Source organism: Ambystoma mexicanum, chromosome 6p (assembly GCF_040938575.1).
Source record: "Ambystoma mexicanum isolate Mex_15411 chromosome 6p, UKY_AmexF1_1, whole genome shotgun sequence".
NCBI lineage: Eukaryota > Metazoa > Chordata > Amphibia > Caudata > Ambystomatidae > Ambystoma > Ambystoma mexicanum.
Genome location: NC_090935.1, coordinates 364,651,889 through 364,669,218, shown reverse-complemented (window position 1 = coordinate 364,669,218; position 17,330 = coordinate 364,651,889).

Below are 17,330 nucleotides of genomic sequence, written 5' to 3'. Positions count from 1 at the left end.
CTCAGAGATATGGTGCCCTGCACACCACTCTCACTGTTACAGAACCTTGGGATATTGGGCCTTGCTCCCCTCTATTAGCCCCTGTTTGACCCTCAGAGACTCTCAGGGATATTGTGCCCTGTACACCCTTCTCGCTGCTACAGAACCCAAGGAAAATGTGCCCTGCTTAGCCCTGTACTACCGACTACCACTTGTATTCTTCCCTCTCTACTCCCGCCACCTACCACCTTTACTCCCAACAACTACTGCAACCTCTGCTCCTGCTACTATCCCACTCAGCCATTACTCCTATTCTACCTCTAATACTCACTCCCCTCTCTCTCACACAAACTCCACAGACCTCCTCCTTAACAATAGCCTTCGTACTCCAGTCGCTTTCTCCTCTGCTGGTCTTTTGGACGTCCTCCTCCTGTCTCCACCCAACTAACCCACACCTCCACACACACACCTCCTAAAATACCACACCCCTCCCAGGATTGGCCTCACCCTGTTCATTCACCTACCTGGCTCAAGGGGGAGTGACAGGGGAGTGTTTAGGTAGGCTTCAAAAAGGGCTTGTGAGCCCTGCCCCCATTTCCGGAAGCATCGCTGGCAAGGAGGGTGGAAGAGTTCCTGAGGAACTGAAGTCCCTGTTCTATAAGGCCATCTAATGGGCTTTTTCAATCTTAATACTCCTGTGAGCTGGTGGGAGCCTCATTAATAAGGCTTCTTTTCCTGACTGGTGTGTGGATTTCTGGAGACTTTGCTACACCATTTTCTCACGTGGCCGGTGTTGGGCTGCTGGTTTTGTGCTGCAAAGAAGTGTGAGTTGCTGCTGCATGGTGGCTTCCCTATGCTGCCTCCCGCTGTGGTTTTCTCCCCCCACGCCCCATCAGTGTTTGCCATCATCCTAGGGAAGGTGGGGATTGGTACGTGTTCTTGACTCGGATTTTGCCATAGATGATTTTCCACTTTATGCCTGCCTTTCCTACTCTGCCCCTTGCTCTCGCTGTGTCGTACCTCCTACCCTGCATGCCAATTTTATTTCGCCTCCTCATTTCTCGATTTTCTACAAGTCCACTGGTGAGGGCTTGAGGACCAACCTGTAGTGTATGCGCAGGGTTTCCTCCAAATTCTGCCCATACGTTTTAAGAAAAAGGAGTTTAAATGTTACAATGTTCATAGGGGAGTGGCAGAGGAGTTTGCCTGCAGAGTGGCAAGGTTGAGTGACCCCCAACAAAAGCTATCCAGAACCAGGTTCCAAGACCAGAGACCCTTGGAAGGAAGATTGCCTCCACTGACCTTGTAGGCCGCCTTCAAAGAGTTGTGGTTCTGGTACTTGGGAAGAAGGCCTGCAGCCAATTCCTACAGAAAATGGGACCCAGCGATGAAGTTTGAGTCCAATAAACTTAGTCACTGCTGATTTAAGTCTCGGGAGGATAGCTCAGGGGCAACTTGCTTGCCTTGGAAACAAGACGACATGGAGCACCATAGGTTCGATACCCGGGTCCGCGCTTTGAAACATCAGGGTATTAAGCGCGTTATAAATAACCTATCATATATCATATGTTGCTACTGATACTGAGTCACTGCTGGTACTGAGCCATTGATTAATTCAATAAGACTATTGAGTCACTGATAATGCAGAGCCAATGCTACACGTTATTCGGAGCCACTGCCGTGCATTATAATGAGACACAAATGACCAACATCCTGCAACGGATTCGTTTTTGGCATTGATAAGAAATAATCTGTGGTATGAGGATAATTATATTCCCTGATTGCATGACAGAAATGCTAGCTTGAGTTTAAAACATACATGCTATGTTGATTGTTGAAACATTGAATAATCATTTCTGAATAGTTAAGGATTTTGAGCATTTGCTGTATAGATGAACCCCATAGGGGGGTGGGGGCGCAAGACTCTTTAAGGGAGTATGGGGACTGATGATCTTCATAGGAATAATTGAGGGGCAGCAACAATAATTTTACTCAGGAGGGCTCGGAAACAATACTTATACTCAAGGGGAGGCTTAGCATAAAAACGTTTTAATACCACTGCAATAGTGGGAGTTGGCTAAAGGAGTCTGTGATGCTGTGGACACTTGTTAGAGCTGAGCCGCATGCCACAGTAGAAGAGGAGCTGGCGTTGGTGCCATGGGTTCACTGTGGAGCATGAGAAGGATGCCAGCATGGAGATCAGGGGCTTGATGCTATGGATGTCATGAAAAGTATCTCCACTAATTTTAATGCATGCAACTCCTGTGCAATCTGTCCCCCCCCTCAACCCCCACCTCCCCCACAACCGTTTGACAGACAACCCAGCGTTTCCAGTAAAGTATGGCAGGCATTAAGGTACACTTATTTGACTATTCACAGCAGGTTGGCCCACTGACATAGTTCTGGGGGCCAGATATAGTGACTTTCATGTCTTGGTGCTCACTTCCCATCTTTTTTCCTGCTCCACAGGAGTCTTTCTTGAAAGGAGGCCCTGCTGTTTTTAAGTTTGTCACTGTGAACTTAACTCCTTGATGGATACCAGCCTCGGTGGCCTGAGCTGGAGAGTTTTGTAAGACCTCTTTCTGTGATCATCATAAAATGCAGCGGCCTCATTAGACTTTCCCACTTGCTTTTTTTCTCTTTTCTTCTATCAAAAACGTTTGCATCTTCAAGCGCCAAGGTGCCCATTTGGGTTGCTTGAGAGCACTACACACCAGATACCAATGTAGTACCTCTAAAATGAAAACTGTTTTAATGATTTTTACCTTTCTTGTTCCTTTTTTAAAAACCTCTTTGGGAAAATAAAATTGTATGGAAATACTGTAAATATATATTGAAACCAATAATCAGTTATCATAATGGTAAGGTGCTACCTACAGTGTACGTCTGGAACTCCACAATTTTGACTGCAAAAAACTAGAGCATATCGAAAGCACATATTGGAAAAAAACGGTTAAGTCTGTCCATGTCCTCTCCAAATGGGTTGTTCCGTCATGAGTTGGGATTGATATCTTGGCATAAATCGGTGCAGATTGGAAAACTGAGGCTCTATGGTAAAATCATGGTCCCTTCTAGCTGCTCCTTGTTTGAGAATCTCAAGGCCATGTTGGACCTTAACTCCTTCAAGCCCTTGGGGGAATTTAGCAAAGCGTTTGAGATCATTTTGGGGAGTGCTGGGCTAAATATAAACAGTCTTGTTGGTAACCCTGACAGAGTTTTCCAGAAATTAAATTGGACCAATGGAGCACTGACCAACACCGGCTAGGCAGATATCAACTGCACAGAGAGCTGGCTCATCAGTACAGACCATATCGGAGTCTTCACTAGCACATTGTGAAATTTTCAAGCTATAAATACATGGCAGTTTACGTGAGATTCTGATTTCATTTTTTGGGTACCATAGATCGGTGGGGATGGATTAGAGGTCTGCTAGAACAAGAGTGGTCTTGTAGGATCTGCGGCCATGATTTTCTGGAGACACTAAAATATTGGCTATCTCAGTGTACATCTATGAGAACTCTGAGTTTTGAGTATTTCGGGAGATTCGTGGTGGAAGAAAGTGACTGGTTCTGGGATAAGCTGATGGGTGGCCGGGATGCTTCTTTGATAATTGCCTTAGTAAGACTCTTGAAGCATAGCCATATGTTGGTCAGCGAAACTGTTTATTTGAATTAGGCTGATTGATATTTGTTGTTTCCATGGAATTATTGTTTTAATAACTACTTTTGAGTATTGTTAAATTCTGTTTCCTTTTGTGGATTTTATTGGATGTGATTTTGTTTTGTTATTAATGTGTTAAAGTTTATATGAATGAATGACACAAAAAAACTCTTTGAGGGAAGAACACCCAAAAGCTTTTTTCGAACTGTCCCTCCAAAATCAGACCTGTGTTTACCTATAAGTTAGACCAGAATCCATTTATAGAGTCAATGCTTTAATCCAATTTTGTGAAATAATTTTATAGGAAATCAAGATGGCTTGTACAACACTTAAAGAAGAACATAAAAGGGTATGTAAAAACGAAATATCGCGCACTGTCACTACCACCGTGAACTGGAGCATATGAATGCTGTCGATATTTTCTTTTCAAAGAAATCTTGACGCTCTACTGTGCATGGGAGCAGAGTTCAGGATTTATTCCATGCACATGGCTAATCACCATTCTACGTAAATGCAGACAATCGGATCACTAAATCAGTGAGGGACTTTAATGCAGTCAGCCATTCCTGTTTTTGGGCAATACAAAACGTACCTGTTTCCCCACACATATCCTGCCCCCCCTACCCCCTGCTACCACTTGTCTCTCCTAATCTTCCAATTCTATCCAGTTAACTTTGTGCAACTTCTATTTCACCTTCCACCTTTGGAACCTTTCAACCTTGTAAGGCGCTCCAAGACCCTCTGGGTAGGGTAAGAGTGGAACAACAATTTGAATATATAAATAATTCAATAAGAAACTTTTAAAGCTAAGAGTAAAAGGACACATTCCAGTTCCAAGGTGTGGGTTGGAGGGCTAATGGGGGTGATAAACAGCTTCACAATGAGGAGACCCACAGGTGCCTGGAGGAATAAACTATTTCCCAAGACATTTGTTGCCAACCTGATCATTCAAGGTGGGAATGCTTGGTGGAAGAGTCTTCGGTCCTGAGCAGTACCTTGAATCTTTCAAGATGTTGAGGTGGTGTTGGTGATTTAGTCAATTTATTCCAGGATCTGTGTCTAGCAGAGGTGAATGCTACCATAGAACACTCGTATTAAACACAACAGGATGATTTTTCTTTCAGATGCTGATGTCCAAGAGTATTAAAAAACGAAACGCAGGACACACATGGAGCATTGCAGAGTTGGCAACTGGCTCCATGTCATGAAAATCACCTTTTCCCTTAGTCCAAGCTTTTTTGGGTATCAGATCTTTGTATGCACCTGCAAGTCCCAGAGTTCAAATATGCTGTTCATTAAATTGCTCATGATGAAGAAAAGTTAGCAGATTACTTTTGGCCAGTTGGCAACTCTGTCACACTCAACACATGCAATGAGAAGTTGATGCTCGACAACCAACAATCTCCCTAAGTCAAAGAGAACATCATTAGCCACATATTTTAAACTGTATGCATTTGTTTTAATAAAATCCGAATTTTTCACAATACTGATCAGTTTAAAAAAGAGCAAATTTCAATAAACCAATAAAAACAATACAAAACCAAAATGGTTTGCCCCTCACAGGTGTGGCAGTCAAGACTTCCCATGCCTGCAGGACAGAACATTGATTTTACAAAGTAGCGCAGAATGGTTCCGTGTGAGGGTGGCAAAGTCTAAGCCCGCTGGGAGTAAAGGGCGCAGGTGGCAACTGAGGATTTCTTTTCCTATTTGTCTTTTTGCTTCTTGGCCCTGGGGAAAAGGGAAGCGGGTGGGGGCTCAACTGTGGGTGGGAGCAAAAACAAGATCAGGATGTTTAAGCCCATTAAGGAAGTGAACGCTTTGATTATGGAAATAAGACTTATTAATGGATATTGGTGGCCTGGGAAGTGCTCATCTGAGGTCCCATGGGGGTTCCCCTTCAAAGGTAACTACTGCCCCAGCATCAGCCCCTAATTTGAAATCCAATTGTGACTACCAGTCGCCGGAAGCCGAACTTATCTCCCTCTGCGACATGGATGCAGAGCAAGACACTGGAAAGAAAGGCTATTCCAACTGGCCGTGGAAGGAGTTAGATCACCTGGCCCACCTCGATGGCCAAAAGGCGGCGGTTCGTTGGGGGCACTTATCTGTGCAGAGAGTACCTTGTCTACAACTGTTGAGGGCGGCGTTGGTGGCACAAACTCTACCACCTTTATTACCCTCACAAACGATTTGATTGCCTATCAGAAGGCATTCCACCTATTATGACTTTGGCCCCTAACTCAGCATTACCTGCCCCCAACCCAGCTAATCCTTCTCCAAGTGTTCCTCCTTCGATCACTTTCTTGCATAGAAAGAAGAGGAAGGCTGTGGGGAAATCCTATTCAGCCAAAAAAACGTGTTTGCGGCCCAACCTGCATTGGCAAGCCTCTTCATGACGGGAGTACCAAAACGAATGTGGAAGAGTTCCCTGTCCCTTTGAATGGGTTCGAACTATCCTCGAAAATTGAGGAAATGTTGAAGGACCTTAAAGAGTTGGTCCTTCGGAAGGCAGATCTATGGCTGAGCGAAGTGTGTGATTTGTTTGAAGAGATTAAGGCCAAGGACGAGGTCCTGTTCCTGGAGGAAACTATAGTGATCCCAGGCGTTTGCCCACCCGTCGAGGCTTCTGGCCCGCTTCTGCAGTCTAACCCTCCAGCAGACCTGGCCACCCGTTGTTTTGCTTCTAGCCGGTCAACATTTCTAAAAGAGGAGCCCCCTCCAACAGCTGGTCTGGGACAACCTTTTGTGTGTCTACCCCTTTTGAGCCAGAGACAAAAGTATGACTTCAACCACAATATTATTAAGGGCCCAAGTCCATCTGGTACTACCCTAACAACAATGGGGAAGGCAAGGGGGTTTGGGCCAGTCACTATACCTCAAAGTGGTGTGAAAGTGGTCAATGAGCAGGATTGTTCTGTCTATATAGTGAATGTAACCAGGTTTAGGAATGGGGCCTGGGGCCTCTGAATCTTCAGAATCATTAAACAACAAATGTTCTCACTGGATTCGCCATACAAAAGGCTGCTTTTCCATTATAAGGGACGATATTGTGAGACTGGCATGGTGCGATCGCAAATTCAAACCTTGATTTCATTCAAATTGTTTTCACATAGTTTCTTGCTATGGGCCTTTTAAGTATTGTTTTTAGATGCCGCCCATTTGACAGAGTTAACATCGTAATTAGAGCACCCACACTTTTCCATTCTGAGTACATGTCTCCTGTTAAGCTCGATGCCCCAGTATTAGACAGGGAAACAACTGAGGGTGGCAAGTGCTCCAAATTCTGGGGGCAAGGTCTCCCTGTTAGGGAAAGCTTGGAGCTGCAGTGGTCTGGAAGAAGTTGATTGAAAAGTTGTGGGGTCGACTGCAACCTTTTATGGTTTTAAAATGTTATAATCTTATTTCTTGGAACATTGAACAAATGTGTAAACTGTTGGATGCCCACGATTGGTGTCTATTCTCTGCAGGTTTCATATCATTGTATTCCAGGAAGCCTGGCCGGTCGATCCCATTGGGTTCCAGGGATACTAGTCTTTTCATACTGCAGCAACATAAGGTCCTAAAGGCACGCCGTCCTGACGTTTATTAATATGGACTGATGTGTCCCTGGACTGGAAATTGGGGGACATACAAACTAACTGCTTAGACCTTCAAATGTTGCTTATTCGGGTTGTGCATGATGAATTGATTTGCTTAATTAACATTTACAACAGGCCCTGATTATCACATGGCTTGGCGACTCTGGAATGTCTTCAGGGTCTAATCCATACCAAGTTTGCGTCAATATCAATTAAGGAAAAATATATCATTATTGCTGGGGATTTTAACAATTAGATGGAGTCCCTAAGGGAACTTTTGGGGCTTTGGGATGATCAGGATTTAGCCTGGGATATCCCAATACTGATAGGTAATCGTCCTCTTATAAGACATCGGCTTGCTGTTGAGTCTGCCTGTACAATATTTAATTTAAATTTGAGGGCTTGTAATGGCAGGTTATTAAATGACCGGCATGCGCGCTATACTTTTAACAGTCACATTGGGCATTCCCCCATTGACTACATTTTAATTTCAGCCAAAGATTGGCCAAGACTTGATGAATTCGAGATACTTCAGAGGGTGGAGAGTGACCATCTCCCTCTATTTCTCAACATCCAACCTGGCTTGTCCCAATGTTTGTTCTGCCCCCTTGCCCAGCAAATAAGTATTGACGGCAGTGGTCGAAGTGGGCGGGAGCGGGTCTCCTATACATCTTTTAATTAGGGTTTACTGTTCCTATACTTTTTTAAAAAAAGAAACCGTTCTGCATTGCAGTGGACGTTCCCTTAAACAGCAGGTGCATGTCTTTTGGGATTTGTATTTTGCATGGGAGGGGCCGTAGCGATGGGGTTTGTGGGGAGTGGTGCAGACCAGTGGGGAACATAGTTCCACTACTTCATTTCGTACACTTCAACCACTGATTGAAGGTAATGCTTAAAAACCTTTGAAATGGTCAAACTTAACAGACCACAATGTGATGCCGTACACTTATGATGTAATTCTTCCTAATTTGGTAACAATTCTTGAGGTAGACACCACCAATATGGCAATTATGGCTGGATTTGAATCGATGATGCAAAGATTTGCTCACTTGTAACTGTCACCATTAGAAGCCCTAAGAAAGCACACCATTGGTAAGGCTGGTTGGTGCGATGATGGAGTGCTGCTTAGCAAAGAACGATATTGAGGAATGTGTTGGTCTGAGCTCTGAGGTGGACAAAAGTGTACTTTCATCTGAAAAGAGAGAATTTGTTGTAGAGAGATGTGCAACACTCCCTTTTTTTGGAAACTGGTCTCTAACAGAGATTCCAATTTTGATCAGCCCTTGTTATGTTGCATCAGTGGTGGGGTCTGGAAATTACATGTTTCGGGTTTATATTGCGATGCCCGCGCTCGCCCTACCTTTTGGTGCCTTCACTCACTCAAGTGATTTTGCTCCCCTGACCATCACTGGTAACGAGGTGGATAGGGCACTGGCTACATCCAAGGGTGGCACTGACCCAGATTTAATACCCTTAAACTTATTTAAAAATAAGAGTAAAATCCGGGCGCCGGTCTTAACTAATGATTTTAATGACATCTTCTCTCCAGGGGATACTCCTGACCCTTGGCGTAATGCAGTGATTGTTCCGATTTGTAAAAGAGCTAAGGACCACCCCACAAATTATTGTCCGATTTCCTTGATAGATGGTGTGGGCAAGTTATTTGGTGAAATCATTTTAAAGCATCTTCAAAGTTGGGTGGGTAGCAATAAAATCATATCCGATTTCCAAGCAGGGTTCAGAAAAAAGGGCACAAATGATCAGTGTTTAATTCTTTCTTTGAAAATTCAAAAGTTTACAGCTCTCTTAAAAATTAATTTATATGTGGTTTTCCTTGTCCTAAGTACTGCTTTTGATTCTGCCTCAATGAGAATGCTGTGGCAGATGTTGTCCTGATGAGGGGCACCATCCAATCTGACCCATGTTATAGCCCAGTTGTATTAACATACAACTGCTTGTTATTGTTATGGACTGGGGGAGAGATTACCGATTTATTTGAAGTTTTCAGGGGTGTCAGACAGGGCTGTGTCCTGGCCCCTCTCCGTTTTTAATAGTTACATAAAGGAGAACATTGATGACTTATTTAGTGGGGCCCAGGACTGCCAGAAACTAGCCTTTTGTAGTTATCTGGTCCCTTTTTAAGCGGATGATGTGGTTTTAATGTCAACCACCCCTCCTGGCTTAGAAAAATCTGTCCCTTTTTCTGGTTAAACCTACTGTGCTTTGTCTAAAATTGAATGTCGGCAAAACCAAATCAATGGTTTTTAGCCCTCATCCATCTAAACACAAATGAGTTTGTTTAAACGTGGTAGGTGTGTTAATCGAACAAGTGGCCAACTTTGACTATCTTGGGGTAAGGTGCCAGGACTACTCAGGCTGGGGGGGCTCAGGTTGATAAGGCAGCAATCAACTTGGAAAAACGATGTGGTGCCGCAAGGTCTTTTTTTATCATAGCCATGGTGGAGCGGTGGCCCCAGCTTTTGACCTATATAACAAACAAGTCTTACCAGCGGTAATATACAGGTCAGAGCTATGAGGTCATTCAAAGATGGGTCAATTAAATATCAAAGAGAATACATTTTTAAAACAACTTTTACTGCTCCCAAAGAGTGCTCCCTCTGCAACTACTCACTTGGAACTTGATATCATCCCCATTGTCACCCAGGCTTTGTTCAATCCAGTTTTCCTTTGGTTAAGGGTTTGGTTCCAACCAGGCTTGGAAATATCAAGGGAGGCACTGCTGCACCTTATGTCCCTAAGCCGAGGCAAAAGCCTCAAATGGATGCCCCGCATTAAGTTATTGCTCCACCACTAGGGGTTAAGTGTGCCGTGGTTTAGCCCAAAGGGCATTTGTCGCTCCGTCCTCATGAAAGCTAAAATCTCTGCAAAACATAGAGAAATTGTAATTCTTTTTGTTGATGCCGCCAAAAATAAACTTGGCCATGAATATGCCGTAAGCAACGCAGAGTTTGGGTTTAAGCAATACTTCGATGAAATTAGTCCACCCTTTCAGCTAACCCTATACTTGCGATTGAGACTGGCCATTTTCCCAGTTGCTGCGCTGACACATGTGCAGGGCACTTCAGCATTTGGTATCTGTCCTATGTGTGAAAATGCTAGAGAAACAGTATGCGAAAAATCCCAGAGGTTGAGACTATTGTATTTAAAACCGATTCTAAGAGAAGCTAGCCCTCACACCTTAAAGGCGGCTATGTTGTTTTTAACGTACGCTCCGTCTCCTACAGTGATCTTTGCTACAGCCAGTTATAGCCACCATACGTAGCTGCTGAGAAAGAACGTTTACATTTTAAAATGTGGAACACTAGCTACATCAGACGTTTTATTTACAAGCTTCGCTCGACTTGTTATTTTTTTTTGTTTCATAATCTTTGTAATCGTCTTCTGAGGTGTGCCAACATTTCTCTGTTTTTTTTTAGTTTTTAATTAAATCTTTATTTTATGGTACATTTGATGGTTTTACTACCGAATAATGATGATGACGATGATAGTCTAATGCCCTGATTACTTACCAGCGACCTTCATTGCTCTGAGTCATTGCTTCCTCGCAGCCTAGTTTCCTCCCCTCCTCCTCCATCTCCAATGGTTCAATGTGTCTTGATGATTGAGACTTTATGCTTTTCAGGAATTTTGCGGGGTTAGAGACCTACTTTTATGTCTGTTGGAGGGAGCAAAGTTTAAAACGTATATATTTCTTTGCGGAAATTTGTCTCCAGATATAAAACACCTCATTAGTTTAAGGTGACGAGGAAAAAGAAATGGAGAGGATAACAAGAGCTTAAAGGTGTCCGGGAATATGTCCCAGATAAAATACAGATGGAAAAATGATAGACCTGCTGTACATCGATATTTTCAGATATTTCTTTCCGGTTTTCTCGTCCCTGATTTTTTTACAGAAGGGGAGAATCTTTGCAAAACCCCCTTTCTCAGGTCATCATTCAACTCTTGTTTTTTAATGTGCTCCTTGCTGCTGTGTTCATCTGATGCAATAAAACCTCTACCCTTTAATCTATTATGTTAGCGCTCTCAACTCTGAACCCCTTCAACTTTGCTCATATTTGTGCCAGTGTAGAGAAGTCTGATGATTTTTCTCATGATTTATGCTGCTTTTCTTGCAGTGTGTAAAATCAAAAACAGAAACATTGATTGATTGAGTGATGTAAGTTGATCAATGATTTTTGGTTAAGAAAGGTTGCAGCGAGAAACCAGGTCAGCAGCACATATGCAGGGCTGTGGCTAGAGAATAGAGTGCTTTTCTTGGGCTTCCACAATGACAAGTTGCTAATGGTAATTTGTATTGCTCATAATGCACACATCTCGTCGCAGTCCCCACTAATGAAGGCCATCCACCTTCCAGACTGAAACGTAAATACCACAATAAAGATGTTTGCTCCACTCCCTTAGAATGCACAGTCCAGGGGGTCTTTCTGTTCCTTTAACAATACAGTTATTACCATCTCCTTCATCGAGTCGGGGAGAACTTGCTTCATCGTGCATTATCTTATAGTCTGGATACCAGGCGAACAGTACCGGGAAGCCATCACTGCGAGGCCACCTACCCTTCCACATGGATTTGAGTGTCCTGTATATGTCAGATTCCTCAATAGGCTCCTACAACCTCTCCCTAAGGTCCCCAGTTCAGGAATTCATCTGCCTCTGCTGCGGAGTTTGTGCCCTCACTAGTCTACAAGGAATGATAGACTCGTCTAAATGCCTCATTAATACCCTCCTGAGTATTAACCAGGCCTCCTGAATCCAGTCTAATTTGCATTGTGGTGTGCCGAGGTTGCTTCCGACCGATCAACTAGGCTAACAGCCGCCAAGCCTTGTCTCCTTCCGCATGAATCCGCACATCCCTCTGGCTCCTATCTAACTTCAATAATGAGTTTTGTGCCTCAGGATGGGAGACCAGCACCCTCGCCAATTCTTCCCTTGTCTGCCCCCCACAATGCCTTTCTCCAGTTCCGACCACTCTGCCTCTGTCGTCTGCAATGTCTCCTGTAGTGACCTTCTACCTCTGGTTATTTTGGAAGTACAGATACTTCTGATCGTAGCCTTGAAGGACTCCCACCGGGTCCCTGCCTCCTCCACAGATCCCTCATTAATGTAAAAAAGAATTTGTCGTCCTCCCATAACGTGACCCCGAACAGCACATCCTCCAAGGCTGTAGCAGGTCGACGCCATAACCGTATTGGTGACCTCTGCCTCCATTTCTCCAATTGCACTACCAAGGGAAAATGATCTGAGAGGACTCCCCCCAAAGTATTTAATTCTGCCAAAAGCATGAAAATGCTCCGCCCCCACAAATATATGTTTGAGGCGGGAATAGGAACTGTGCACTCCCGAACAAAAGGAATAGCACTGCTCCTGCCCATACGACTCTCGCCACAGCTCCACCAAATTCAGATCCCCAACCACTCTATGCAGCGACGTCCCCACCTGCTGTTTCAGTAAACCCATTTTCCCTGTGCTATCTAATTCCAGGCGCAGGAAACAGTTGAAATCCCCCCTCCCTGCCATATAAACAGTGCCTCCTGGTACCACCCCACAACCGGGCTGAATACCGACAGAAAGTAATCTTTATCAAAATCACATTAGCTGAGTAGGAGTTGACCACACAAATTCCTCCCCTCCAATGTACCGAGTACTACCACCATCCTCCCAGATTCCTCAGTCAAGATCTTATCCACCTGGATAGGAACGCCTGATGCCACCCAGATCAGGACCCCTCTAACAAATGATAAGTAGGGTGTCCGCCCCACCGTCCCCCCACCACTTCCTGAGTGAGTCTGAATCTTTTTGCACCAAATGGGTCACCAGCAGCATGGCCAGCTGAAACAATTACGTCTCAGGCTCCCCCAACTCGCAAGCACTTAAGCCTTTTGCCTAAACACTGGGTGTTCCAAGTCCCTATCTGCACCCTCCCAGGCTGGATTGGCAATACGTCCATGCCGGCGTCCCCAGCAATCCGAAATCTCCTGCTCCTTCTGAACTGTGGGGTGAGAAAACCCACCTCTGGCTTCGGATTTCCCACTGTAAGAGTACCATATCCCACATTCAACCATCTCTTCCCTGGTTTCATGCAATTGTAACAAATCAAAAAATAACAAAGAAAAAACAACTAATTCCAAAATAACACATTTCTTTTTTGTTATTTTGGGGGGTCTCCCACAAAGCCCCCCCACTTTTTTAATAATACTTTTCCCCCACCCCAAAACCACTATTCCTCTCACAACCCCATTTTTAGGTTGTTTTTTCATTAGTTATTTTGTCATTAGTTGTTTTGCATTCGATATAATCACTGCATACCCTCTTCCCCCAGCCCCTACCTTTTGGTTAATGCATTCAGATGTGCTCCAGGGGTCTTAGATGGACAGCCCCCACTCCGCTGCTCTGCTCCGCACCTTTAGAGCCGGGTTTCACGGACCGACATCCCCAACCAGGCCCTAGGTCTTCCTCAGGGAACACAATCAAAAATATTGCCCAGGCTTCATCCTGACCTGTGGGATCAGAACTGTTGCAGGGGCCGCACATATATTGCCCCTCTGCACTTGTGAGCATGCTGGAGGACCGTACCTCAGGTTGCTCAACTCTCTCTCGGAGCTCTCAACTCGGGAGTATCTCGCCACACTGTCCTACCCTCCCACCCCCACTTAGGTAAGATGTCTACGGTGATACCAAAAATGGAAAAGGCACTGTTCTGCTATTCTTGTCCTCAAAGTCCAGACCTGGACGCCCAGGCCAGTATCCTCCTCCAGGCTCCCCAATCCACCCGCTGGGACCACTGCAGATTTCTGCATACCCTCTGAACTGTAGGGGCTCTTTGCCCTGGTCGCTCCTGGTTGCTGTTGCACCAAAGGGGTCTACACCCTGGGGCACCTTGCCAGATCCACACCATTGACGCTGCCCCTCAGTCCATACACGTCACACTGATTGCTGTGAGCCGGGTCCCTTTATGAGTGCTTCTCCCTTGCGTTATATTGCTGGTCTGCTGCAGCCTTCCCAACTATCTCTGCGCCTGCCCGAGGGAAGGGATGCACTGGCAGTCCTTCCCAATGAGGGTCGGGCCTCTCAGGAGCTCTGTCCCCTGCAAGTTATACTCTCTTTACTGCCGCCGCAGGACTGGTCGCTGACGGGCCCCTCACCTACTTCCCAGGGCACAACCGCACTCAATGCCTGTCTTCTGGATTAGTGCCTGCTCCCTTTGTTGGTGCGCCAGTGAGTCGGCTCACAAGTCACTTCTCCGCGGTCCGGGCTTCCTGAATGCGTCCTCCTCCAGCAGCCCAGGCCCACCAGGTCAGCCCCCGGCAGCCCACTGTAATGCTGGTGGCTGTTTTAGAACCTCGGGTCGACCGCTGTCTGCGAGACGCAGTGCTCGACACCTGGCCTACAAAGCTCGCCACAAGTTGGTGAGACCGTACCCGTAAAGTCCTCCAGGGTGGGGCTCAGCCCTTGGCCATGAGTCTCTGTCCTAAAAGCAGGATATTAGAAGGATTTAGACGGGTGACCCAGGAGCTCCAGAGATCTACGTGCTAATTGTCCGGCTGCTTGCCACCCCCCCTAAGAGGACCTTATTTGATTGATGCATCTGCTGTTTGTAAGCTACAGGTCACAAGTTATATCCTGGTAGAGCTTTGTAAAGCATTTCTTCCTTTTGAGGCTGATTAAAATGAAACGAGTAAGCTTAAGTTGGCACACGCCCTGGGGACTGAGATCTGTGGGGGGGATATTGACAAATAGAATGACTAGCAGTCTTAAGCCCTTTTCCCCAGTCCCCCAGCAGGCACATGTGTGAGCAGCTGGTGGCCCTCACATTTCCTGTATGGAGGGAGAGAAACAAAGCAATTAGTTCCAGATGCATGCATCCCCCATGCCCAAGAGCAATGCGCCCTGCCCCGCCAGATTCACAAAGAGGGTGATGGGTGAGGACCAGATCCGTGGGTACGTGGACTGTCGGTGCCATGCACAGTCACTTCCCTTGATGTTAAGTGTTTTTTAGTTGGTCTTTACTCATCTTCTGCTTGCCATTTTTCACCATATTGCAGATCTTCCAAAACCAAGAGGCACCTATGCAGTGACTGTGGCACTTTAGATTTAATTCAAATGGAATTCATGAATTTTGCTCCAAGAGGGTTGTATGAATTGCAGACTGCGAGCACAGATAGATTTAAATTCCTAAACAGGATTTGCACTCTGTATTTAGAATGAGTTCTGGCCAGGAAACGATTAATAACAGCATCCCGTTTGGCATATCTCAAATATTCCTCTGAAGTGTAGATCAAAAAAAAGAAATTATGTTTGAATGCTTAGATGTGAAGTTGCACAATATTCAGGTCTGTTTTGGGTGCCTTTACCTGTTTGGAATGGCTTCTGTGAAGATTGGTTAATTTGCAGACTGCACGGCAGATGTTACGAAATCTTTTCTTCAAAGACAGATAGATTAGGGAAAGAGGTAAGTCTTTCAATTCTTCCGAAAGATGATTCAAGAATCAATAGAACTGAGTGTCTTTGTAAGGGGAACTCCTATTGCCTCTAGATGTGCAGCAAGATGGGAGCACAACCAACATGTGTTGATGTGAGGTCCTAGGACCACCGGTAGAACGACAACATTGTATCCTGTTAGGTAGATATGGTGGGGCTAGCCCATTAATACATTTGAAGACCAGATATAGTAGCTCAAAGGCAATTCACTGCATGTCTAGTAGCCAAAGGAAGGAACTCTGCCATTGAGCGATAGAAGAGAATTTTGGCACGTTACAAAGTAATCTGACCAACACATTCTGGGCACCTTGTAGGCGCGCACGTTCTTTCACTGGGATGCCTACTAGAATGGCAAAGGAGCAATCTAATTTAGACTTGACCACTGCCCCCCTTCTGTTGGTCAATCATCAGTGGGGATGAATAGTAGGACAGAATGAAGCGGCTTTTTGCTTCCTATTTCCCTGCCTGTGGAATTTTACTAGGGTTGCTGGGAAGGAGCAGGCTACTAGCAGCATATTTGCCATGTTCCCATCCCAACATTCCTCCAAGGTATAGTAAGAAAGCTCTGTCAAAAAACAACTGAATGTCTAAGGTGGAATTACCATGGCATGCTGTGCTGTTGGGGACACTCTAGGATTTACAATCGGGCTGTGGCCAGAAACCTAGTCAAGCACATTTTATATCTCACTATCCTGCCCCACAATACTTTTCTAACATGTAGATGCCTGCGTCATCTAGAATGGAGTGCGTACATGTCGCCTTCTTAGTCCGCTCCAGGTGTTTCTAGCTGTCTTGAATGGCATATGAGCAGAACTAGTTCATGACGGCAGACTTTCACATTCCTTCGTCACAAAATATTCTTTCCAAGCACAGATACCCCTCTCATCTAGATCACATGGCATTTCTTGGCATAATGTTGCCATTCTAGGATGTTTCAGGTTCTGGGCTGGAGCGGGTCAATAACAGCATCTTATTTCATAATTGTCCTATAAAGTGTACACATCTTTATCAGCTGTTTTGAACCCAATGTTCTAACTGGTTAAGGCCATTTCCGGGTACACTAACCCTTTAAAGTGTGGACTTTGGGCAGCAATGCATTAATGGCTGATTACATATGGTAATTCTCATTACTGGAGCCCACCTGTCTCGTCGTAGTCCTACTAAATGAAGGCCCGCCTGCCCATACAGAAGCCAACGAAGTTGCAAACATTCCAGAATGTTCCCCTACTCCACTGCCAGTGTCCCTAGGAGGGCCGTAAGGCCTATGACGAGGTGGGTGGACTCGAGTAATGAGGATTATCGTACGTAATCAGTGATTACCTCTGCGTCATACCTTGTCTCGTCCTAGTCCTTACAAATGGAAGATTTAGCAAGCAGTAGTACACTATAACCTGCAGAGTAAGCCAGGGATACAGTACCTACAAGTGCTAGAGGAAACAATATATGATAAGTAACTTATAAAGGGTTGCATAATGAAACAGTGACCCCAGCATTTGAGAGGGATATCTCCACCACTGTATGAATAAACGTGAATCTACCCATGTATACTAGTAGATATGTTTAAAATCTATAAAGACCATTGCCTAGGCTAACTGTGGCATGCAAGCCTGGAGA